This window comes from Microcebus murinus, chromosome 5 (genome assembly GCF_040939455.1).
Source record: "Microcebus murinus isolate Inina chromosome 5, M.murinus_Inina_mat1.0, whole genome shotgun sequence".
Lineage (NCBI taxonomy): Eukaryota > Metazoa > Chordata > Mammalia > Primates > Cheirogaleidae > Microcebus > Microcebus murinus.
In genome coordinates, this window is record NC_134108.1 from 112,421,546 (window position 1) to 112,447,939 (window position 26,394).

Here is a 26,394-nt window from a genome sequence, read left to right on the forward strand (position 1 = left end):
AACGGAAAAAAAGCCAAGCTCTGCTGTCAGGGCGTTCCACCAAAACCCACCTGTTTCACTTATCCCGCTCCTAAATTGAGCAGCTACTAATAGTCATAGCTGAGAGGTGATTTGGGGACATACTTCTGATTGGTTGACTACCATGTAAATGAAGTAACTTTGGGGACATACTTCTGATTGGCTGACTACCATGTAAATGAAGTAACTTTGGGGACATACTTCTGATTGGCTGACTACTATGTAAATGAGGTGACTTTTGTGAAAACTTCCCATTGGCTAACCGTAACCCCCCAAAAGGTATAAAACAAAAAGAAAACGAGAAAGGGGCGCTCAGGGTTTGGTGGCAGATATGCCTCTCTGGGCCCGCCGGGGAAATAAAGCTGACTCTCCAACTCTCCGTGTGCCGCTCCGGTTGTTCTTCGGCCAAGAGCTGCTCACGCCTGCTGGAACACTGCAAAATAATTTTTTTTTCCTTTTAGCAGTTTTTAATGAAAGTTGTACATAAGATTATTTTATTCTTGCATCTTCTCAAGTGTTTCTTCCTTGTACTTGCCCTTTTCCTTTCCTACTTGGTGAGCTTTCGCTTTCCCCTCAAGGATCTTTTTGCAGTCTTTGTCCAGTTTAACCCTAGTAATAACTGTAAGGTTTTTCGGCGGTGGCGAAAAGAAAAGAGACACAGAAAGAGAAAGAGTGGGGGGCCAAACCACGTGGCTTTATTATACACTTGTGGATGAGGTTCTGGGGCCCCAAGAGCTGGGGCCCCGGAAGTCTCCGCAGTTTGAAGGGGCCCCGAGGCCTTTTATACCCTTTGGGCGGGGCTAGGGACTTGTGGCGGGAAGAGCTGGGATTCTCTATTGTGACCTTGGAAGGTCGTTGAGAAATAGGAGGGGCTGGAGGTATTGTGGAATCCAGGAGCGAATCCAGGTGGAGATCTGGGTGTGGTTCCTCTCTGTGGGGCCTGGCAGTTTGTCCTTGGCAGGTCAGGTCACTAAGCGTTTTCTTTTTCCATCTAGGGAGGGGAGGGGGCCTCTGCCACCAGCCTTACAATAACCACCTTGCTGGGGGGATGCCGTTGGCCTTTTCCCGCTGCACCCGTTCAATGTAAATGACATATTTCTTCCTGCAAACCTGGACCACTTTGCCGATTTGCTGACCCTTAGAGTCCCCGAACCACCTGAACTTCATCATCCTTTCGGATGGGCATGGATCGAACATTGTATTTCTGTCTCAGCTCTTTGGAAAGAGGGGAAGACATAATCTTCCTGGGAACGTGGGACGGTGCATTGAAATGCCTTTTCTTGCTTCGGTCTGAAGTCACAAAGAGATTGAATTTCATTTTGGCCGCTGCCACTCCGTGATGGCCACCAAAAGGGAAGAGCGGAGCACTGCAAAATAATTTTAAAGAGGTTTATTCTGAGCCAAATTTGAGAACCATGACCCAGAGCCACTGCCAAGAGGCCTTGGGCAAGTGGACTTGCTGTGACTGGGTTATAGTTTGGTTTTTATACATTTCAGAGAGACAGGGCTTACAGGCAAAGTCATCAATCAATATGTGGGAGGCATACATTGGTCTGGCCCAAAAAGGTGGGACATCTCAAAGGGGGAGGTGCTTACAGGTTATAGGGTTAGAGCGGGAGACCGTAGGACCACGGAACAAAGAGAGAGGGTCACTGAGGCTGAAATCATCAAGAGGAGTTTTATTGACTAGCTCGAGCTAGGGTCTAAGTCCCAGAGCACCGACACAGCGACCTCTATTGGGACAAAGACCCCGAGCACTGTGGGACGGAGCCCTTTATGCCCCAGGTGCATAACCTGACCACGCGCTTGACCTTCATATTGATTGGTTGGCCCCTTATGCCCACGTGCTTGACCTTCACATTGATTGGCCCCTTGTGCCCACGTGCTTGACCTTCACATTGGCCCCTTGTGCCCACGCGCTTGCCCTTTACATTGATTGGTTGGCCCCTTGTGCCTGCGCGTTTGGCCTTTACATTGATTGGTCCCTTTTGCCCATGCGCTTGGCCTTTACATTGATTGGTCCCTTGTGCCCATGCGCTTGACCTTTACAATGATTGGTCCCTTGTGCCCATGCGCTTGACCTTTACATTGATTGGTCCCTTGTGACCATGCGCTTGACCTTTACATTGATTCGTTGGCCCCTTGTGCCCACACGCTTGCCCTTTACATGGATTGGTTGGCCCCTTGTGCCCATGCGCTTGCCCTTTAGTTTCATCCCAAAATTTACTGTGATCAGCCTGCTCAAACCAACTTCCTAAAACCAAGCAATATACATAAGCTAAAAGAAAGCATTTAGGGCCGGGCGCGGTGGCTCACGCCTGTAATCCTAGCTCTCTGGGAGGCCGAGACGGGCGGATTGCTCAAGGTCAGGAGTTCGAAACCAGCCTGAGCAAGAGCGAGACCTCGTCTCTACTATAAATAGAAAGAAATTAATTGGCCAACTAATATATATAGAAAAAATTAGCCGGGCATGGTGGCGCATGCCTGTAGTCCCAGCTACTTGGGAGGCTGAGGCAGGAGGATCGCTTGAGCCCAGGAGTTTGAGGTTGCTGTGAGCTAGGCTGACGCCACGGCACTCACTCTAGCCTGGGCAACAAGTGAGACTCTGTCTCAAAAAAAAAAAAAAAAAAAGAAAGCATTTAGCCTGAGGCTTCACATTCCCCCCTTCTTTTGGTCCTTTTTTTTTTTTTTTTTTTTTTGAGACAGAGTCTCACTTTGTTGCCCAGGCTAGAGTGAGTGCTGTGGCGTCAGCCTGGCTCACAGCAACCTCAATCTCCTGGGCTCAAGCAATCCTGCTGCCTCAGCCTCCTGAGTAGCTGGGACTACAGGCATGCGCCACCATGCCCAGCTAATTTTTTGTATATATATTTTTAGTTGGTCAATTAATTTCTTTCTATTTTTGGTAGAGACGGGGTCTTGCTCTTGCTCAGGCTGGTTTCCAACTCCTGAGCTTGAGCAATCCGCCCAAAATGCTAGGATTATAGGCGTGAGCCACTGCGCCCGGCCTGGTCCTTATGAGCATTCTTGCTGGTCCTGGGGTCTCTGACCTCCTGCATATCTACGCAGTCACGCCCAAGGCTTTGATATTGCTGCTGCAATACCATTAATTGAACAGTACTTATCTGCTCTTTAATGAACGCTATTAACCTATTTAATACACATGGTCCCAAAGTGAGAATTAGGAGGAACACAATGAGTGGACCTAATAATGTGGACAACAAAGTAGTTAACCAAGGGCAGCTATTAAGCCATGATTCAAACCATCCTGGTTGTTGTTCACGCTCCCGTTTCCATCGTGCAAGTCCCTCCCTGACCTTAGCCCTTAGCTGTCGACTCTCTGACTACCCCAGTGTGGTCTGCAGAGAAGCAGCACTCCTCTCCTAGGGCCGCACACAGCCCCCCTGCTGGAGGAACACTAAGTCCAGCCCCCTCCGGTTCTGCAGCACCCCTCAGACAGTGAAGTTAGGGCTTTTTCTAAATGGGAGATGGACTCCTCTAGTCTGGCTATGTCTTCAACTATCGCGGCCCTTAAGCTATTGAACCCTTTATGCTGCACTGCCAAGGATGAGATACCTGTCCCTGCTCCTATTGCCCCCAGGCCAAAAGGAGTAGCCAAGGTTATGGCTGTAAATGTCTCCCTTTTTTTTCTAGTTAACCTGGTGCCTTCTGTGCCCTTTGTCCATGCATCATATATTGTATTTTCTTGGTGGCAACTAATCTTAGGGAATACTAGTACCATAATGCAGTATTCCTCTGATTCATTAAAAACAGACAGGCTAAGACATGGAGTCAGACCTGTTTTGGAGCAAATCCACCACCCATCAGCGTGGGGACTGTCCATTTTGCGGCGGGTGGGCTTTGGCGCAGGGCGGCGACCAGAGGCCCTTCCTCAGCAGTCCCCGCGGCAGAGCGGGCGTGCGGGCGTGCGTCCTTCCTCAGCAGTCCCCGCGGCAGAGCGGGCGTGCCTCCTTCCCGCCTCTCCGCCCGCGGCCCGGGGCGCCCGCAGCGCGCTGCTTCCCTCAGCCGCAGCCCGATGCGGCCCAGGCGCCCGGCAGTGGCTCCGCCCGGCCCGGCCGCCAGGCTGACGCGAGAGTTAGCCGTCGCAGCCGGCGTCACACCGTCACTCCATTTCCGTTTCGCGGGAGCTGAGAAAAGCAGGAGATCCATTCAGGAAGCCATGAAAAAGGTGACCGCCCGTCATCCTAGCTCTCCGGGGCCGCGGCGGCGACCCCTCGGGTCAGGAGTTCGAAACCAGCCTGAGGGAGAGCGAGACCCGCCTCCACCCAAAACAGAAAGAGGGCGGCCCGAAGAAGGGGCGGCGCTCGCGGGGCTCGGGAGCTGGAGGTCGGAGGTCGGAGGTCAGGGCGGGAAGCCGCCGAGAGGGCGCCCGGCCGCGGCAGTAAGGGAAGGACCGAACCACATTTGTGACCAAAGAGGACCCGAAACTCCAAGTACGCCGAGCTGGTGGCGGACGACCGGACGCCAAGGGAACTGGGGGCTGGCGGCGAGGGCGCGGCGGTTCCAGTCGGCCCTCTGCGGCCTCCACCTCGGACGGAGCCTGTGAAGGGCTGCTGCCCGCAGAGCAGCCCGCCGCGCAGGAGCGTGCGGAGGCTCGGGCCTCCACCCCTGCAGGAGCGTGCGGAGGCTCGGGCCTCCACCCCTGCAGGAGCGTGCGGAGGCTCGGGCCTCCACCCCTGCAGGAGCGTGCGGAGGCTCGGGCCTCCACCCCAGCAGGAGCGTGCGGAGGCTCGGGCCTCGACCCCAGCAGGAGCGTGCGGAGGCTCGGACATCGACCCCAGCAGGACCCAGAGGAGGCAAGAAGCCAGCAGGACTCCCATAGGAAACGGTGCCAACCCACCCTGCCAAAAAGGAGGCCCCGGTCCTCCACACAGGGCAGCCTTCCGAAGCGGCTGCTGCCTCCCTCCGACAGCGCCTCCCTCCCGACAGCGCCTCCCTCCGACAGCGCCTCCCTCCGACAGCGCCTCCCTCCCCACAGCGCCTCCCTCCCCACAGCGCCTCCCTCCGACAGCGCCTCCCTCGACAGCGCCTCCCTCCCGACAGCGCCTCCCTCCCCACAGCGCCTCCCTCCCCACAGCGCCTCCCTCCGACAGCGCCTCCCTCCCCACAGCGCCTCCCTCCCCACAGCGCCTCCCTCCCCACAGCGCCTCCCTCCCGACAGCGCCTCCCTCCCGACAGCGCCTCCCTCCGACAGCGCCTCCCTCCCGACAGCGCCTCCCTCCGACAGCGCCTCCCTCCCGACAGCGCCTCCCTCCCGACAGCGCCTCCCTCCCCACAGCGCCTCCCTCCCCACAGCGCCTCCCTCCAACAGCGCCTCCCTCCCCACAGCGCCTCCCTCCCCACAGCGCCTCCCTCCCCACAGCGCCTCCCTCCAACAGCGCCTCCCTCCCCACAGCGCCTCCCTCCCCACAGCGCCTCCCTCCCCACAGCGCCTCCCTCCCGACAGCGCCTCCCTCCCGACAGCGCCTCCCTCCCCACAGCGCCTCCCTCCGACAGCGCCTCCCTCCGACAGCGCCTCCCTCCCGACAGCGCCTCCCTCCCGACAGCGCCTCCCTCCCGACAGCCCCTGCCTCCGGACAGCGCCTCCCTCCGACAGCGCCTCCCTCCCGACAGCGCCTCCCTCCCGACAGCGCCTCCCTCCCGACAGCGCCTCCCTCCCGACAGCGCCTCCCTCCCCACAGCGCCTCCCTCCCCACAGCGCCTCCCTCCGACAGCGCCTCCCTCCGACAGCGCCTCCCTCCCCACAGCGCCTCCCTCCCCACAGCGCCTCCCTCCCGACAGCGCCTCCCTCCGACAGCGCCTCCCTCCCCACAGCGCCTCCCTCCGACAGCGCCTCCCTCCCCACAGCGCCTCCCTCCCCACAGCGCCTCCGGACAGCGCCTCCCTCCCGACAGCGCCTCCCTCCCGACAGCGCCTCCCTCCGACAGCGCCTCCCTCCCGACAGCGCCTCCCTCCCGACAGCGCCTCCCTCCGACAGCGCCTCCCTCCCGACAGCGCCTCCCTCCCCACAGCGCCTCCCTCCCCACAGCGCCTCCCTCCGACAGCGCCTCCCTCCCGACAGCGCCTCCCTCCCGACAGCCCCTCCACCGGACAGCCCCTGCCTCCGGACAGCGCCTCCCTCCCGACAGCGCCTCCCTCCCGACAGCGCCTCCCTCCCGACAGCGCCTCCCTCCCGACAGCGCCTCCCTCCCGACAGCTCCTCCCTCCCGACAGCGCCTCCCTCCGACAGCGCCTCCCTCCCGACAGCGCCTCCCTCCGACAGCGCCTCCCTCCCGACAGCGCCTCCCTCCCGACAGCCCCTCCACCGGACAGCCCCTGCCTCCGGACAGCGCCTCCCTCCCGACAGCGCCTCCCTCCCGACAGCGCCTCCCTCCGACAGCGCCTCCCTCCGACAGCGCCTCCCTCCCCACAGCGCCTCCCTCCCGACAGCGCCTCCCTCCGACAGCGCCTCCCTCCCGACAGCGCCTCCCTCCCGACAGCGCCTCCCTCCCCACAGCGCCTCCCTCCCGACAGCGCCTCCCTCCCCACAGCGCCTCCCTCCCGACAGCGCCTCCCTCCCCACAGCGCCTCCCTCCCAACAGCGCCTCCCTCCCCACAGCGCCTCCCTCCCCACAGCGCCTCCCTCCCCACAGCGCCTCCCTCCGACAGCGCCTCCCTCCGACAGCGCCTCCCTCCCCACAGCGCCTCCCTCCCCACAGCGCCTCCGGACAGCGCCTCCCTCCCGACAGCGCCTCCCTCCCGACAGCGCCTCCCTCCGACAGCGCCTCCCTCCCGACAGCGCCTCCCTCCGACAGCGCCTCCCTCCCGACAGCGCCTCCCTCCCCACAGCGCCTCCCTCCCGACAGCCCCTCCACCGGACAGCCCCTGCCTCCGGACAGCGCCTCCCTCCCGACAGCGCCTCCCTCCCGACAGCGCCTCCCTCCGACAGCGCCTCCCTCCCGACAGCGCCTCCCTCCCCACAGCGCCTCCCTCCCCACAGCGCCTCCCTCCCGACAGCGCCTCCCTCCGACAGCGCCTCCCTCCCCACAGCGCCTCCCTCCGACAGCGCCTCCCTCCCGACAGCGCCTCCCTCCCGACAGCGCCTCCCTCCCGACAGCGCCTCCCTCCGACAGCGCCTCCCTCCGACAGCGCCTCCCTCCCCACAGCGCCTCCCTCCCCACAGCGCCTCCCTCCCCACAGCGCCTCCCTCCCGACAGCGCCTCCCTCCCGACAGCGCCTCCCTCCGACAGCGCCTCCCTCCCGACAGCGCCTCCCTCCCGACAGCGCCTCCCTCCCGACAGCGCCTCCCTCCTGACAGCCCCTCCACCGGACAGCCCCTGCCTCCTGACAGTGCCTCCACCCGACAGCCCCTCCCTCCCCAAAGCGCCTCCACCTGACAGCGCCTTCACCCGACAGCGCCTTCACCAGACAGCCTCTGTCTCAAAAAAAAATAAGGTGATCAACAGGACGACTGATTCCAGAAAGATGTCAGGAAGGAGAGAGCGAAAGTCCTTTCTGACTGAAATTCCGCGCCCCCAGCACCGCCATCGCCGCCCCACCCCGGCCTTGCTCCTCAGCAGAGACCCAGTGCTGGGCACGGCGCACAGGGCACTGAGGCGACAGCAAGCCACACCTTCATCACGCCATTCTGCAGCCGCCTTTTTTCGCGCTTAAATCTTCTTCTTTCTTTTTTTTTTTTTTGAGACAGAGTCTCATTCTGTTGTCCAGACTAGAGTGAGTGCTGTGGCCTCAGCCTAGCTCACAGCAACCTCAGTCTCCTGGGCTCAAGTGATCCTCCTGCCTCAGCCTCCCGAGTAGCTGGAACTACAGGCACGCGCCACCATGCCAGGCTAATTTTTTCCGTATATTTTTAGTTGGCCAATTAATTTCTCTCTATTTATAGTAGAGACGGGGTCTTGCTCTTGCTCAGGCTGGTTTCGAACCCTGACCTGGAGCAATCCGCCTGCCTCGGCCTCCCAGAGTGTTAGGATTACAGGTGTGAGCCACCGTGCCTGGCCTTAAATCTTCTTTAAGATGTGTTTTATTGGCCGGGGGTGGTGGCTAACACCTGTAATCCTAGCACTCTGGGAGGCTGAGGTGGGCCAATCACTCAAAGTCAGGAGTTGGAGACCAGCCTGAGCAAGAGCGAGACCCCATCTCTACTATAAATAGAAAGAAATTAATTGGTCAACTAAAAATATATAGAAAACATTAGCCGGGCATGGCGGCTCATGCCTGTAGTCCCAGCTATTCGGGAGGCTGAGGCAGGAGGATCACTTGAGCCCAGGAGTTTGAGGTTGCTGTGAGCTAGGCTGACGCCACAGCACTGTAGCCTGGGCAACAGAGTGAGACTCTGACTCAAAAAAGAAAAAAAGTGTTTTATAGATACAGCATACATACAGCAAAGTGCACACGTTGTAAGTGTACAGCTTGATGACCTCTCACAAACAGCCCACGCATGCAACCAGCACCCAGATGAAGGAGCAGACCACTCCTAGGGTGCTAGGGTCCCTCCTGGCCCTTCCCTGAGGGACACCCACTCTCCACCTTCTACAGTCTTGCCTCGACTTGAGCTGTGTATAAATGGAATCATTTCCTATTTGTTCTTTTGTGGCTTCTTCCACTCGATCTTATGTCTGCAGATTTACCTGTGTTGTTACACTGTGAACTAAAATAAAATATTAAGGCTCCCCCGAACTGGCTGACTGAAGGGACCCCCTCGTGCCTAAAGGAATATCCTAAAACTAAATTGCCTGCCACCAGGAGGGAGGTCAGACAAGCCTCATCACGCCCCCTCCCTTACTGGGGACTTCCTTTGTAACCCGTTAACAGGCCTAAGGGTATGCAAGACAAATCTGAAGGTCCTCAATTTATACAATAAACTATGTCTGTGGCTTATCTCTGATAACAGCTCCTCATGTTGAAACATTCCAAGCCTTTAGACAAAGCTTCCCGCCGGCCGCGACACCTCGCCACAGCCGCACTCGCAGTCCGCAGGATGGTCCGTGCCGTGCGTTGACGAGTCCGTGCTGCTCTTGCGTGATTTGGAAAGCTTGCAAGCGCTGAGAGCGTGTTTGACTGTACAGGCAGCTTTCCTTGTGATGTAACTATCAGAATAGGTAACATATACATATATGTTTTCATTACATTATTTTTAAATGTTCACAATTTTATTTTGATACATGAATACTTAGAAAAGTCATATCGTAGCTGTCGGCTAAAGTCGACGCTCGCATTCATCTGTGCCTGACGACTATAGTCGGTGCTGGCGCCGAAGTGGTTTACCAATCACAAGTCAAAGAGTCTTTAAGCCCACCTACAGCCTGTAAGCCCAGCTTTGAGATGGCCCACCTTTTTAGGCCAAACCAATGTGTGCCTCCCACGTATTGATTGATGACTTTGCCTGTAACCTCTGTGTCCCTGAAGTGTATGAAACCAAACTGTAACCCAGCCACAGCGAGCCCACTGCTCAAGGCCTCTTGGGAGTGGCTCCAGGTCATAGTCCTCAAATTTGGCTACGAGTAAAATCTCTTTAAAATCATTTTACAGAATTTGGCTTCTCTTCCCGTTAACAGCACATAGTTGCAAACAGATCCATTCTTGTTGCTGAGAGATGTTCTGCTACAAGAACATGCATGGTCCCTCCAGCCCCCACCTCCTGCTGAAGGCTGTCTGAGGGGTCCCCAGGTCCCCTGGTGGACTCCAAGAGCAGCTCTGCCCCTGGCGGAGTCCCAGGACACACTGCAAGGCTGGCTCAGCCCACACGGCACTCCCCACTCAGGGGTTCAGCCCCCGTGGCTCGAAGAAGCAGCAAGACAGACCCCACAAACCTTTGTCTGACCCCAAAACCTTTCTGCTGTCTTTACCACCTCCCCAGGGCCTAGCCCAGAGACCCTTTCTCCAGCACCCGCCGATGTGCACATCATGTCGTGTTTCTTCTGCCCTCCAACCCAAGGGAATGCCTTTCTGGTGGGGTGGGGAAGGTGGCACTCAGTCCCCATTTCTGAAAACTAGCCAGGGCTGCAAATCCTTTCCCTTCCCACAAGGGGCCGCGTTGAAACCGGGGAGGCAGAGGACACTGCTTAGATCTGCTAACCCCTCCCTAACTGCTGCAGGGGATGTGGGCGGGGGAGACACCTAGGAAAACAACCAGAGAACATTGCAAAATACCGTCCCTCCACGCCCACAGCTGAAAGGGTTTGGGCCAAGCCACGTGCGCCGTCGCTCTTAGGCGTTTGACACTGACGGTTACGGTGCCCTTAATTGGCTTCCACGAGGGCTTTTCCCACTCTAACAAGCCCAGCGCCCGGCCACTTGCACCCAGCCCCACGGCATCTGCGTCCGTCCGTGTCATTTGTTTGTCTGGGGCTCCAAAGGTCTCTGTCTGGCCTGGCGCAGAGTGCAAAGCCCTCCTCAGCCCAGCGGTCTCTCCTCAGAGCCTGGGGCCCTGTGTTGACATGGCCGGATGCTGTCTTCAGGCGCTTACACTCGGGTTTTGTTCCCGTGTTTTGCCATCGTTCCTACCGCATTCCAGGAAGCCTTTGTGTGTCCGTGGCCTAGAGGTGGCTGCAGGACACCCGCCCACCACCGGCCGTCTGCCTGGGAAGAGCCCCGTGAAGGCGGCAAGCCGCCCAGGGAGTGGAGGGAGAGTCACCGATGCTGGGGAAGGGGTGGTTTGGGGGCGTCCTTGGAGCGGGGAGGGCAGCCCCCTCCCGCACAGGCCCACACAGCAGTCGGGAGGCTGCTCAGCCTCCAAAGGAAACACAAGCTAAGAACTTTGGCCTTGGGAACCACAAAGAAAGACTCCAAGTTCCCAAGCTCAGCAGGGAAGCCCCAGCGCCCTAAACCTTCCAGAGCGGGACTGCATCCACTGGCAGAGGGCCCAGCGCTGGGGTTCTAGGCTGGGCCAGAGCCCGGGTAGTCAGTGGACCCCACAGGAGAGGAGAGAAGGGAGTCCTCACAGCACGGCAATTACACTCCCTGCCTGCTTCGTAGGTTAGTACTAAAGGCAGATGATGTAGAAAAATGAAGTCTGGCCGGGCGCAGTGGCTCACACCTGTAATCCTAACACTCAGGGAGGACGAGACAGGTGGATCGTTTGAGCTCAGTTCAAGACCAGCCTGAGGAAGAGTGAGAACCGTCTCTACTAAAAACAGAAAGAAATTAGCTGGACAACTAAAAATATATGGAAAAACTTAGCCAGGCATGGTGGTGCATACCGGTAGTTCCAGCTACTTGGAAGGCTGAGGCAGGAAAATCGCTAGACCCCAAAGGTTTGAGGTTGCTGTGAGCCAGGCTGATGCCACAACACCCTACCTAGGTGACAGATCAAGACTCTGTCTCAAAAAAGAAAAAAAAAAAAGAATTCGCCATGCTGTAGGGTCACGCCCAACGCTGTGGGGACACGCCCAACGCCGTGAGGTCACACTTAGGCAGGTGTTAGCACGCTCCTACTCTGGGCCCCGGGCCCACCAAGGAGACCAGGGCAGTTGCAGGCCCCTGCTGCACCTGGCAAGGAGGGCTTCATGCTGGAGGTGAAGGTTTCCCCACAGTTCTCTGAGTTACAACAAAAAAATTGCCTTTACTTTTTGTCCTCTCACCCCTCCGGTGGTTGGGGTAGAAGCATTGACACCTACTGATTAAATGTGTCTCAGTCTCTATCAATTTTTTTTTTTTTTGAGACAGAGTCTCACTCCGTTGCCCAGGCTAGAGTGAGTGCCATGGCGTCAGCCTAGCTCACAGCAACCTCAATCTCCGGGGCTCAAGCGATCCTCCTGCCTCAGCCTCCCGAGTAGCTGGGACTACAGGCATGCGCCACCATGCCCGGCTAATTTTTTCTATATATATTAGTTGGCCGATTAATTTCTTTCTATTTATAGTAGAGACGGGTCTTGCTCTTGCTCAGGCTGGTTTTGAACTCCTGACCTTGAGCAATCCGCCCGCCTCGGCCTCCAGAGTGCTAGGATTACAGGCGTGAGCCACCGCGCCCGGCCTCTAACAATTTTTAAGCAATCTCTTTTCTGTCTAAGACGTAGTGTCTCCAGTAAAGGGCCAGCCTGTGAGGGTCTCCTTGTCCCCTTTCCTCCTGGCGTGTCTGGCCGCAGGGAGAGCCGCTCTCTCCCTGCAGTGTGGCCGTGAAGAGCCAGCACCGCGCCGGGGCCTGGCGTCGTACCCGGGCTCTGCGCCACCAGGCGCCCTGCTGTCCCCTCCTGGCGTCCCTCCCCAGACCCGGCCTCGCCTGGCCAGGCTGCAGGTTTGCCCACCCCCGCTCTCAGGGACGTTGCACTTCTGCCGTGTCCTCCCTCTGCCCCGGCCTCAGCTGTCCACCTTGTCACAGAGGCCACGTGGGAGGCAGCCCACCGAGCCACCTGCCTGGTGCCCCAGGAGGACCCAGCCACCGGTGCTCTCCCACTGCCCTCAGGGCCGCAGGCCCTGTCTCCCTCCTGTCGTCTCTGCCCGCCTGGACCGTCCTCGCACGCCTGCTCACAGCGTGGGCCGCTCTGTGTTGGACATGGTGCCTTTTCTGGAAGAATTCGGCGTTTTCTCAGCCTGCACCAGGGAGTAACAAGCCCCGGTTACCCGGAGACGCCCTCAGACTTGCTGGGTCGCTTCCAACACCGTCACCTCCAGCACTTGCACCCCGCAGGGGCGTGGTGCTTTCCAGGGAGCCAGTCACGGCGGTGACGGGGCGCTCTTCTGTTCGCGGGTTCGCGCTGGACCAGCCGCTGGACCTTGCCTCTCCCTGCTCAGAGGTCTGCAGCCTCTCCCGCTCCCTTCCCTCCTCTCCCGCTCCCGCGGCTGTGCCACGCCATCCCTTCCTGAGACGCGGCCACGCCCGCCCACGCAGGGTCTGACTTAGCCGTCCTCCCCGTGTCCGGCCCAGCCTCGCCCTCGGGCACCTGGCGAGAGCAGGAAGGGGGACTTGCTGATGGCCAGAGCTCTCGGTCCTGCTGCAGGTGCCTTCTGGGGGCAGCGCAGCTAATCGAGACGCGCTCTCCTCCCACTGCCTGGGGCCCTAAAGCTAGAGGACAGTCTCATGACCTTGGTTACCAGCGGAGGGGACGGAGTGGCGTTGGGGCAGGAAGGACACGTTGCCACTCTCGTTTCTGCGTGGCCACACTGTCCTGTGCTGCTGCAACCCCGCGTAACTGCACCACGGCCGTGTCTTGAGCGGGATGGAACCTGAGCCACAGCAGCGACTCAGCTGAGCACGCCAGTCGGGGAAGCTGAGTCAGAATCCCTCACTGTGACCCTGTACAGACTGAGTCAGACGCACGCACGCACTCTGCCCCCAGCGAGACCCACACACCGAAGGAAGGCGAGGAAAGGGACGCCTGGTGCAACTGCCAGAGGTTCCCGCGGAACTGCCGAGGCCAAGCAGAGCGACCTGCTGTCTCAGCGGGACTGGCAGATGCTCGTTTGCTCCAGGGCCGCGTTATGAGCCCTGGCGTTCTCTGTGCTGAGGTGACACCTCGTTCCAGGAAGAACTCGCTTCTGGGACCAACTTGCACAGGCACCCAGGAGACCGCCTGGCCATGCGGGCTGGCCAGTGTGTCCGGTGCCAGGGAAGACTGCCCACATCCGCTCCTCAGTCCCTCCGGCCCGGTCGCAGGCCACTGGGTGTGGGACTCACAGCCAAGGTGGCTCCAGCAGGAGGCCAAGCTCCATTTACTGCAGAGGATGCACCGCTTCCGATGGCACTCCCTGTTAGGGCGCCTCGCCCGCGCGCCCTCGCCCGCGCCAGGGAGAAACGTCCTGCTGCAGCAGGAGAGGGATCGAGCCCGGGCCATGCACGTGCCTTGCCTCCATCTGGAAACAACTGCTGGAAGTTGGACAATTTACTCCCCGGGCTCTAGAAACAGAGCTACACACGCCCTGGCTGCGTCCTGGTTATCATGTGACCCTGGGAGGATCCCATCACATATGAAACTTCTAGACGTGCATCCAAGAGCCATGTTGAACTTCCGTCATTTGCTTGAGATCCTTGCGTGAGACCCTCCATGGAATGTCTGCATGGAGCTCCCTGGCAGAGACCGCCCTGCCCTGCAGCGCCCGCCCGTCCCGTGGGCCCAGGGTTCCTCTCACGCATCCTCGGTTGGGGGCTGGGCAGCACCACTTCCTCAATTCTCAACCTCAGGTGATGGCTACAGAGCCTCCCACCGGACCCAGCCTTGAGGCAGCGACTAGACTATGACTGGAGAAAACTATCAGAGTGGTCCCTGAATGCACATTGTAAGGCAGCAGCAGTTAATGCTTGTACAGAAATAGACACAGGAGTGACACGTAGGAGATGGCCTGGGACTTCCAGCACAGAGCACTGAAAGATACAATGTCAGAGGAAATAAAAAAGCCATCTGGGATATTCCCAGAAACGGAATACAATGCAAAGGACAAACAAGGCTGTGGCCTGCGGGGCTCTGGCTCAGTGCAGTCCAGGGCAGAGTCCAGGGCCTGTCGAGTGATGAGAAGGAATCAAACTGCCCACGAGGTGGGGGCCCAGCATCATGCTCACTGCTCAAAAGTCAGGGGCAGGTTTGCCCCTTCCCCACCCTTCCACCCTCCTCAAGAGGCTGAAACGAGTTGCTGCCGACTTTAGGGAGGCCCCTGGACACCAAGCGGAGCCACACCCGGCTTGGCTCGGCCTCCCACCACCGAGGGGCTGATCTGAGTCCTCCCAGGGTCCTCAGAAGGCAGGAGCTGTGACTGCCAGGCAAGACCCAGCTCTGGACGGACGCCAGCCCCTGGGAAGGGCAGCGCACAGCCTCTGGGTCGGGAGGAGTGAGGAACGGGAGGACTGAAACAGGGAGAGGAAACCTGGAACGAACCTGGAAACCGAAATTCCAAAACACACAAAAAGTAACGCTGAGAAAGGCAGCCAGCAGCACCAGCTCGTTGTAAGATCCTGGGCTGTACGGACAAAGGACACCTTCCAGCTTCTGTTTACTGACTTCTGTCTGCTAACCGCAAGGCATTGTGAGTACATTATGGGATTGAGGACTAAACTCTTAATTTTTTGCTAAAAACTCCTTCCTAAAGAGGCCAGCTGGGTTAGGCTGGCAAATGGTAAGAAGGCCAGTAGGGTTAGGCTGACAAACAGTAAATTCCCACTAAGCGGCTTTTGTTAACCAAACAAAGCAGTAGTTTGCTTCCTGACCTAATTCTGGTATAGCATTAACATCACCTAAAAAATAAGAAGCCCCTGTCTTAACTCAAACATCCTAGCAGGCGCCTATTATAAATTTAAAGTGTCCTCCTGTCTAGACCTCCCAGAGTGCTCATACCCTTATCTTAAAGTAAGCATATCCTTTCTGGTCTTCTAAATAAAGACTAACTCTCTCAGCCAATTGCCAGCCAAAGAATCTTTAAACCCACCTATAACCTGTAAGCCCCCGCTTAGAGATGTCCCACCTTTTTGGGCCAAACCAATGTATGCCTCTCATGTATTAATTTGTGACTTTGCCTGTAACCCCTGCCTCTCTGAAAATGTATAAAACTGAACTGTAACCCAGCCACAGCGAGTCCACTTGCCCAAGGCCTCTTGGCAGTGGCTCCGGGTCATGGTCCTCAAATTTGGCTCAGAATAAATCTCTTTAAAAATTATTTTACAGGCCGGGCGCTGTGGCTCACGCCTGTAATCCTACCTCTTGGGAGGCCGAGGCGGGCGGATTGCTCAAGGTCAGGAGTTCGAAACCAGCCCGAGCAAGAGCGAGACCCCGTCTCTACTATAAATAGAAAGAAATTAATTGGCCAACTGATATATATATAAAAAAATTAGCCGGGCATAGTGGCGCATGCCTGTAGTCCCAGCTACTCGGGAGGCTGAGGCAGAAGGATCACTGGAGCCCAGGAGTTTGAGGTTGCTGTGAGCTAGGCTGACGCCACGGCACTCACTCTAGCCTGGACAACAAAGCGAGACTCTGTCTCAAAAAAAAAAAAAAAAAAAAAAAATTATTTTACAGAGTTTGGCTTTTTCCATTAACAGGATGCAGAGGAGAAAGAACGCGGAGACCGGGGTCTCGCAGCTAGGACCGGGAGCAGGTTAGGGCCTATCAGGGGCAGGATGAAGTAAGAACCACAGTGGGGCGGATGCATGACCAGTGTGTAAACAACTGAGTTATAAAAGGGGACTAACACACAAAGGAGGGTCCCTGCCCAGAGAAGAGGCCACTGCGCTGGCACTCTGGGGGCTGGGACCCTAGCTCGAGCTAGACAATAAAACTCCTTTTGATAATTACAGCCTCGGTGACTCTGTCTCTGTCCTGCGGCCTTGTGAATCTCGAATATAACTTCGTGAGACAGAGTGTGCCAGGTGACGTGAAAAGAGTGGAACATTGCAAAGAGACTTCGGTATCCTCAAATAACTGGACACATAGTGCTCATGTAAAAATAATCCATTATGAAATAAAAGCCAAGCTGAAACATGCCCTCATTAAAAAATATTAATAGAACAGGAAAATATTATTCAATAAATGGTTCAGGAGCAAGGGTTGATGGCTGATTGTTTGAGAAAATAGATACAGTATATGTAAATTCTTACTTCATCTAATATATCCCACCAAATCCAAATATTTTCAATCTGTGAAAAGGGGAGCATGTTCTAAATTAGCTGAAAGAAGAAATGGGCCAACAAAAGAACAGACTGATAGATTTAACCACAAAATTTTTTTAAATGGTTGTATTTAATAGAAAAAAATGAAAGACAAATAAGAAAAATATTGGCAACAGGCTCTGAATCCAGACCTTCTGGGCAGACCTCAGCAGGTTTCTGGCCTCCTTGCGCTTCATGTCTCCCATCACATGAGGCTAAAGGCTGCACCTGCCTGGCAGTCAGGGCTGACTGAGTCTCTGCACGCAAAGCTCTCAGATCACTCGCCAGCACACGGAGAGCACCCCGCAGCTGCTTCTGTTGTGTGTCGCCCTATGTGAGGAGCTCAGACAGACAATTTGTGACACAGACATCATAACTAACAATTATCATGAAAAATTCGACTTCACTAATAATGAAAGAAAATTAAATTTTAATTTTTGCCTTTGTAGTTGGTAAAGACTGTTAAAGTAGCAATAGAGTATTCCTACCCCAACCACAGGGGACATGTTCCTAAAAATCTTCTTGGATGAAAACATTGTAATTAAGAAACTCAGGACTTTATGAAAAGTTAGGAATAGGGGAGATTACAATCTTTAGCAAACCTATGTTTTTAAAAGGTTTTATGTTTAAAAATAGTTTCTATTTGTACTAAATAAACTCAAAGAGATTATCAACTTTATAAAAACTGAGATTGGTAACTGTTTACCAACAATTCCACTCACCTGCCTGCCTGAGAGCAGCCTTCTAAGTCTCCCTCCCCGCAGTTTCAGTGTGGTGGTCTAGTTCTGTGAGCCTGTCAGGAAGGATTGAGGTGTTTGTTCGTTTGCATTTGGCTCCTCATCTAAACACTGGGTTCCTCCCCAATTATCAGCTATTGCATGCAATGTGCTGTTATGAAACAGAGAAAGAGGAAGTGTGGTCCAACAAAGAAAAAGAAATGAGAAATGGGCTGGGATGTCATCATGAAGATTTGCCATTTTGATTTATTCACAGTGAACAAAGTTTTGTTTTGTTCTGTTTTGTTGAGACACAGTCTCACTCTATCATCTGGGCTAGAGTGCCATGGCATCAGCCTAGCTCACAGCAACCTCAAACTCCTGGGCTCAAGCAATCCTCCTGCCTCAGCCTCCTGAGTAGCTGGGACTACAGGCATGCACCACCATGCTCAGGTAACTTTTTCTATATATTTTTAGTTGTCCAGCTAATTCCTTTCTATTTTTAGTAGAGACAGGATCTCACTCTTGCTTAGGCTGGTCTCGAACTCCTGAGCTCAAACGATCCACCTGCCTCAGTCTCCCAGAGTGCTGGGGTTATCGGTGTGAGCCACCGCGCCCGGCCTCAGCCGAGTTTCAAAGCACTTCTTTCAGCAGGAGAGCCTCTCCTTTCACGCCTCTGAGCATCGAGTGTCCCCTGGGGTCTCGACCAAAGAGCCTGTCCTGGGGTTCTGCTTTGTCCCCGTGGGACTAAAAACCAAAATTAGAAAACTCCTTGAAGGCTAGAACACTAACTTATTTGCTATTTATCTCCTGGGATATTTGTTGAATGAATAAATCCCATCACCTAAAACAAACATTAGAAATAGCTCTTTAAAATTCTCCAGGGTCAAAAATATAGGGAAGCACAAAACAAGCACTGAATGTGTTTACTTTCGCAGTTTCCTTCTTTCTGTAACCCAAATCCCGCAAGCACCAAATTGTGTCCAAATGTAACCAGAAGGGACAGGCTAACACTCGGCCTCATTCCTACGGGCTGTCAGCACTTCTCCTCGCAGGACGTGATGCATGCTGTGGTCCAGCCAGGCCACTGCTAGGGATGCTCTCTCATCGCTCCTCCGCCCACTCCGAGGTCGAAGGCCTGACAGCAGGAGTTCACCACAAAGGAAGGTGCAGGGTAGAAGCATGTAAAGACACACTCCTTTCTCATTCTTCCTCCCAGGTGGCTTTTTATGCACAGGCAAGGGAGGCCCATGTTTGGAATTTGAAGGTTCAGAAAGGAATTTGTCTGTACCTGCTGGCCAGAACACCACGTTGGAATGTCCACTGGCACCAGGACAGCCACGCGGCATGTGCTTTCTCACGGACTCTTTCAGCAATAATTATCTAGGGCTTTGGTTTTTGTTTCAGAGTGGCAGCCTCCCTCTTTTCTCTTTTTCATCTTTTTTGTTTAAGGCACTCAGTTATGCCATCTGGTGGCCAAAATAAATTAAAAACATGCACTTACACCATCAGTGGGCGTGGCCAGGGCCTTTGCAACTGCAAAAGTGCGAAGTGTCCTGTCCAGCCCCCATAGCACAGCCACTGACTGCAGGAGAGCAGCACCTGGCACCTCAGGCTTCGTGGTGTCTGGATGCCCACAGGGGAAAGGCAGGGAAGTTTGGTCTGGGTATGAGTGACACTGGTCATGACAAGAGGAAAAAGAAGGACAAGTTAGGGATGGGCCTTGCTCAAGGCCAATGCATGAGGTTTCCAGACAACAGAGAGAAAGCAGGACTTTGCAGTGCCCTGGCTTCTCAGTAAGAAGGATGGCGATTGGCTAGAAAGGGGTACAAGGAGCACTGGTAAGCGAGAATCAGAACCCAGCACCCGAGGAAGAACATAAGAGAAACCCCAGTGGCTCTACCTGTGTTCAAATCTCCTGGTCTGGGCCGGCGCGGTGGCTCACACCTGTAATCCTAGCACTCTGGGAGGTAGAGGCAGGCAGATAGCTCGAGCTCAGGAGTTCGAAACCAGCCTGAGCAAGAGTGAGACTCTGTCTCTACTAGAAATAGAAAGAAATTAATTGGCCAACTAATATATAGAGAAAAAATTAGCCGGGCATGGTGGCGCATGCCTGTAGTCCCAGCTACTCGGGAGGCTGAGGCAGGAGGATCGTTTGAGCCCAGGAGTTGGAGGTTGCTATGAGCTAGGCTGATGCTGTTGTGGCCCATTTACAGGATGGAGGATGAACACAGAACACAAAACACAAACTCAGAACATAAAGAAAAATGCAGACACATGTACAAATGGTTGATTCGAGTAATAATACACCGGGTCAGTTTTATTTTTATACTCTAAAAGATTAAAGTTGCAGTGGCTCATGCCTATAATCCTAGCACTCTGGGAGGCTGAGGCGGGCAGATTGCTCAAGGTCAGGAGTTCGAAACCAGCCTTAGCAAGAGTGAGACCCCGTCTCTACTAGAAATAGAAAGAAATTAATTGGCCAACTAATATATATAGAAAAAATTAGCCGGGCATGGTGGTGCATGCCTGTAGTCCCAGCTACTCTGGAGGCTGAGGCAGGAGGATCACTTGAGCCCAGGGGTTTGAGGTTGCTGTGAGCTAGGCTGACACTATGGCACTCACTCTAGCCTGGGCAACAAAGCAAGAGTCTGTCTCAAAAAATAAATAAATAAAAGATTAAAGTTAGTTCCTTGTACGTAACCACCCAGGCATGGCAGCGATAGCCATAAATTCCAGAATGGGTAGCCTTAGGGAAGCAGTTGTCCCCTGACTCGTAATCTCAAGGTGGTTGCTGTAGGCACTAGGCATAGATAAAGGACCAAGATTAGCAAGGATGGACAAAGTGAGCCACAGGGGGCATTTCTCATCCCCAGCTTCTCTTAGGATGACCCCCTAAGATCTTCGGCTGAACCCCGGCGGCTGTGCTGGCTTAGGTCGCCCCTCCCTTGAGGGGTCTTAACTGTCATTAACTAACCAGCCATCTTATGGGGTGTACGCAAAAAATCACAGGAACAATGTGTTTATCGTGTAGCCTCCTGACCCCCAATGCTGTGGGGTGAGGTAGCTCTTGCTTACTTACAACTCAGGTCCTTTGTTATGCCTCTAGGCAACACCTTGTTTATCACAGGGAGCCTGTCCCGAACAGGCTACTTTCAAACGCTCTGGGCAGAACACGTACATTACTCACTAACTTTAATTCTTAAACTAGGAAAATATATGTCCGTCCCCTCCAGATGCCACGGCACTCACTCTAGCCTGGGCAACAAAGTGAGACTCTCTTTCTCAAAAAAAAAAAATCTCCTGGTCTGGATGGAACACAGCTCAGAGTACCAGAACGAAAATCAATGAAGGGTAGCGCCAAGTCAGAGAGGCAGCGAGGTGTCAGAAGTGTAAGGCTGGTGGCAGCCCCCTCCCCTCCTTAGATCGGAAAAAAAAAAAAAATGCTCACGTGACCTGACCTGCCAAGGACAAACTGCCAGGCCCCACTGAGAGGATCCACACCCAGATCTCCACCTGGATTCCACAAATACCTCCAGCCCCTCCTAAAATCCCCAGCTCTTCCCACCAAAAATCCCTAGTCCCGCCCAAAGGGTATAAAAGGCCTCAACCACTTCATACAGGGGCGACTTCTGGGGCTCCCCTCTCTTGGGGCCCCAGAACCTCATCCAGGAGTGTATAATAAAGCCACATGGTTTGGTCCCCACTCTCTCTCTCCCTCTCTGTCTTTTCTTTTCGCTGCTGCCAAAAAACCTTACAAGACGGCTGGAGATAGTGCAGCTCTGACTCCCAAAGATGGGAAGAAAGATGAATGTTGGAAACTACAGTCAGTGGCCTTGACAATGATTGTAGGCAAAAATCCTCAAATAAGACACACAAAGGTATTTTGTGAGCCTGAGAAGAACTGAGTGTGGCCACCAGGGGCCCATGGGGTCTCAGCAAGGGCAGGGAACACCGGATTGTTCTTGTCTCGTGTCATCCTGCCGGGTTGCACACTGACAAGGCAGCGGCGCAGGCAAGGGGCTGCCTTTGATGAAGCATTTCACAGCGTCCCGAATCATATCCTGCAACAGATGGAGGAATATGGAGTAGGTCGCGGGACAGCCAGGAGAAACTGGAGCTGATTGGGTGGCAGTATCCAAAGGTGCTGGAGGGTCTCACCTCGATCTGGCCCAGCTCAATACTTCCACCGTGTCTTATGCATGACGAAAAGGGCATGTTTAGCATATGACTGGATGGCACAGTTTGAAGAAATAGCAAATCCTTTGAATTCTGGAATCGGTACACAGAATCCATCTGGACAGAACGAACAGTTTCTAACAGGATGAAGTCTTTCCTCTCTCTGCCCACAGCCCATGCTCCTACTTTATGGGTTTTGCCCAAGGTTTCTCCTGTGTTTACGACTGTGTCGGAGCCTCCCCTGCCTCCCCACATGCTCTCTCCCTGTGGGAAAAAGCATCTTTCCCACCTTAACCTCAGGAATCCTCCTTTCATCTCTCCAGTAATTGGCTGGACCGTCATGGCTGGAACTGAAGCCGCACGGCTGCCCAAGCACGCCCTCACGCTGAAGCTCCGGCGGCCACTCCTCTGTCTTGTTCCAGGCGACTCTCCCTGAGCCCTAAAGGCCAGCCCTCCGCTCTCCCCCCACCTGGCCCTGTCAGTCATCTGCCCTCTCTCCTGTAGCTTCAGGGACTCCTCCTCGGCTCCTTCCTCGCTTCCTACTCATAAAAGCAACAACAAAAACAAAAAACAAAAACAAAACACCTCTTTTTTGTTTTGCTCTCACCCCTTCTCAATCAACCTCTTCAAGAGACTTGTTTCCGCCACTCCAGCGACTGGGCTGTCGGAAGCAGACTCCGGGGACGGAGCTTGGGAAGCAGGACACTGGCTAGGAACGACACTGGCTAGGAACGACCCGTGAAGAGCGAGGAAGAGGCTGGGCTGCAGCCTCACGCCTGCAGCAGCTCCAGAGGGTAGCCCGCCCCCCGGAGCAAGCCCTGTGCCCCCGCGTCTGGGTCCCGTCTGCTCCGCAGCCGGCACCTGGCCCTTGGCGGGATCTGGGCGCCCCCTTCCTTTCTGGCACCACTGAAATCCACCTTCCGCCTCCACTTTCATTTCACTCATCCGATCCCTTGGCCCCCGTGAGGGATCCAATGGGCATTTCTTGGTTCTTTCCTTACAGCTCACCTCGCTTTCCGAAGTCTCGGCTCCCTCGAGTCCCACAGTAACGTCTTGCCCTCCCTCTTTGGACTGCTCCAGCCACAGTCCCAGCCCGCTCCGGGCTCCAGTCCTCCATGCACCACCCAAGTGCGGGGACTCCACCCTCGATCCGCCCTGCCCTTCCTCCACACCCTCCCGGTGACCTCACCTGCCACACGAGTTTCAGTGCCGGTCACGTGGCCTTGACTGAAATCAGCTCCCAGCCCGCCCTCGCTCCTCAGCCGCAGAGCGCCGGGCTCACTGGCGCTGGCATCTCCATGCTCCGGCTGTCACAGCGGGGAAGTTCTGCTTCTCCTTGCCCGCCACGGCCCCACCCTGCAGAAGGCTAACTTTTGCAGTGCGAGAATTCGGGGATCCTTTGAACCTGCACCATCTTTGAACCTAGAAAAGTTCCTTTTCTAGGCAGCCAGCCTTGCTCGGTCCTGCCTGGTGTGGTGTGAACTCGGCCTGACAACGTCCGGACCCTGCGGACGGAGATTCGCAGCGCTGGCGTGTAAATAGCCGGTGCTGGCTGCTGAGGCCAAAAGGGTATTTGTCACCGATCACACCCACTGCTTGCCCAACCAGGTGTGGGCCTCTGACTCAGTGGGTCCCCAGGAAAGAGTTATTCAGAATTTTCTTATTACAGGTGATGAGAGGTGATAGTGATTTTGTTTTATACTTTGCATTTCTCCTGAAGAAAAGAGTTCTCTGAGCAGGTGGGTTTTAGCCACACCTTTTATTCCCAGTCCTATGCCAACGTGGCAAAGGCTTGCAAAAAAGGCATTTCTCAGGGAAAATTATCTCCACTTCATTTAAATGTATCATGCTTGGTGTATATCTGTCCTTTCCAAATTGGACTTTCCGGTTGTGTTCAAGAGATAATTATCAAGTAAGTTCAATGTGCCGCTAAGTACAGGACAATTCTTGACTTCAGGAACCCAAAGGGTGGTGAAAGGAGTAAGTCCAACGCGAGCACACGCGAGTTTGCTGACCATCACAAAAGCCATCGCGACTAAGTGCTGTGGACTCTGGGCAAGGGAAATGTCTCCGTCTAGGCTGGCTTCACGAGGACTTAAATGATAGGGACCAAAAAGAGAGATCAGATTTCAAGGAGTGAGCACAAGACAGAAATAAGCAAGAAAAAATGATGACACACAAGGAATAAAGAGGAAAGAGTTCCATCAGAAGAACATCTTCAGAGAATTGCAAAATAAACAAAGTAATAGTAAGGAAATTTTCTTATAGCTGAAGCCAAATACTGAGACCATGGAAATACCCTGGGAGGTTAGACAGAGGCAAAGTCATGGGGGAAAGATTCTTAAAATGATATTACTAACAGGAGGTGGGTGGGAAAGGCCAAGGCCTCGCCCCATCAACCCTTCCTCGGCCCTAGCTTTGGCCCAACCTCTTTTTGGACTTCCCTTTCCGCCACCACAGGCAGCTTGGGTGTCGCAGCTCTGAGACCTCTCCCATCTGCTCCCCAAGAACAGTGCTCACTAAGAGGAGACGCTGGGGTGTTGATCTGTCTCTTCTGGCTTGGCAGAATGTTGCCCCTAATGTTGCCCAGGTGGGTACCTCCCACCTAGTTGTAATTAAGCAAGAACACTCTAGTCCTTGTTCTTAAATGAAGGAAATGAAGATTCATGAGGACAAGAATGTTTCCAGCTTGGTGACCTCCCAAAGTGAGCTTGGCAGCCTGTCTTCCCATTCTGGCTTTGGAAATACCCTAAGGAAACTGCGGAGGAGTGGAGGATGCTGATAGCAGTTATAATTGCTAAAGCGGTTAGGGATTTAACACATTATGTATGCCTGAAAAGTAGTTAAAGTTCCCATCTTACAGAAGAGGAAACCGGAGCTCAAAGATGCTACATCCAATGCCACTATGCAGAGATGCAGGGGCTGAGTCTAGTTTCCCAGAGGTCTCGGTGGGGCCCGAGGGACTGGGTAACATGGCCATCTCTTGCACATGCCTATGGATTCGCAGCTGGGAAGCAATCTGGGGAGACGGCAGGTAGCGCAGGGATGGATCAGACACTGTTAACCCAGCTCCAGACAAAGCTACATAGGCAGGTTGAGCTAGTTAAAGTTGCGTGTGGCTCTTGAGTAAGAAAAATTCAGTACCATGGCATGACTGAATAGGAGTTTACTTTTCTCTTGTTTCAAAAAGACTGGAGCAGGCAGCCCAGGGGCGAAACAGCTGATCAAAAGGGTACTAAGGGCCCAATCTCCTCCTAGGCATCTCCACATCTGTCTTCTGTGTCGCGGACACGAGACAGGTGTTCCACCTGCGGACATCACATCCACATTCCAGGCAGGAAGGAGGAGGAAAGAAAGAGATGTGTCCCAACTGAAACTATCTTTTAAAGAAGAAAGAGAAACAGGAAAGCAACGCTTCCCTGAAAGCCCCACAGCAGGCTTCCGCTGACGGCTGGCGTGCGGACGGTCACGCTGCGCTCTCGGTGGCAGGAGCCTGGGGAAGGAGGGGTTTCCGGGCGTGGGCATCACAGGCAGAGTCGAGGTGCCGCTGTTGAGAGGAAAGAGGCCCGCGGCCTTTGAGGAGGGATTTGGCTACGCCTGCCACAGAGGGTCACGGGACACCCAGCCAGAGGAGGGCTACCGAAGGGGGCACTCAGTCCAGACGAGCAGGAGATGCGGGAGAAATGCTCCGTCCGGGGAACGTGTGGGGCGGCGTCTCGTCCTCCCGCTCCCCAGGGTGCCGGCAGCCGGCGGACGAGGGGCCGCGTCAGCTGAAGCTCGGAGCACAGCGCCGCTCGGGCCGGCGGGCTGCCTGCCCTGGGCACGAGGACACTGGAAGGACTCAGAGGCGGCCTCGGAACCAAGGCCTCTCCGCCCTCTCCCGCCCTGTCTCTCACCCTCATTCTCCCCGAGGACAGGCTCGCCAGAGTCCTCTTCCGCCAGGCGGGCCATGCAAACCAGGCCCCTTTCCCCAAGCAAGCAATGAAAGCCGGAGTCATTACTCGGCCTTCCCACCCTCTGTCTAGGAGCTTGCCATAAAGACATTCTGCGTCCCTTGTCTCGTGGTAGGTCCCGAGACCCTCGTTCCAGAGGGGCCTGCCCCAGGCCTGGGAGGAAGAAACCCTACGACCAGAGGCCAAGGAGAATCTGAACAGACCGGCCCTGCGGGCTTCTCTGCCCCTCTGGCAGCATCACTTAGCCTCGCCCTCTTGTTCAGCCACGTTTCTACATGGCTGATCCTTCTTCATCTGACCTAAGCATTAAAATAGTTTTATGTGTCACATAAAACTTTTTTTATGGGTTTTAAAATTTTATTCATTTATTTATTTGGAGACAGGGTCTCGCTCTGTCACCCAGGCTGGAGTGTAGTGACATGACCATAGCTCACTGCAACCTCTAACTCCTGGGCTCAAGCGATCCTCCTGCCTCAGCCTCCCCAGTAGCTGGGACCACAGATGTGTGCCACCATGCCTGTTAATTTTTAATTTTTTTGTAGATGGGCTCTTGGTATATTGCCCAGGCTGGTCTCAAACTCCTGGCCTCAATCAAGTGCTGGGATTACAGGTGTAAGCCACCACCCTAGCCCATATAAAACTTTGATTAAATAACTATCTCATGTTTTTCTCTCATTAGCCTGTCTTTTGTTATAGACGTGTCACTGTGACCCCTACGACGGGGAGAAAAAGGATCACACGCTTTCTGCCCCTCGTTTCACCTGCCCCTATAAAGGCAAGGGGGACGAGGGAAAAGTGAGGAAGGGTGACTGGAGACAGGAGGCAGCGGCTGCCGTGGCAGAGGGTGAGGACTTAGAGCGGCGCGGCGGGGCGGACAGGAAGGCAGGCGCTGTGGGGGGACAGTGCCCTGCGTGGTGGAAGCGTGGCCACAAGCTTTGCCGCC

General features: G+C 55.0%; 2 long non-coding RNA genes across 3 annotated transcripts; both read right to left on the minus strand.

The window, feature by feature from the left end:
• Nucleotides 1-462: 462 nt before the first annotated feature.
• Nucleotides 463-4,331, minus strand: LOC142871006 (uncharacterized). The gene is made up of 2 exons (XR_012919358.1): nt 3,814-4,331; nt 463-1,385 (listed from the first exon to the last, which is right to left on the minus strand). It is a non-coding gene; the product is annotated as an uncharacterized LOC142871006 (long non-coding RNA).
• Nucleotides 4,332-17,781: 13,450 nt separating this feature from the next.
• On the minus strand, nt 17,782-22,651 carry LOC105855403 (uncharacterized). 2 transcript variants are annotated; one of them, XR_012919360.1, is made up of 4 exons: nt 22,507-22,651; nt 21,788-22,037; nt 21,481-21,615; nt 17,783-21,383 (listed from the first exon to the last, which is right to left on the minus strand). It is a non-coding gene; the product is annotated as an uncharacterized LOC105855403 (long non-coding RNA). The 2 variants fall into 2 exon arrangements; XR_012919359.1 differs by having other exon boundaries at nt 17,782-21,383; nt 21,481-22,037.
• Between the last annotated feature and the right edge of the window lie 3,743 nt (nt 22,652-26,394).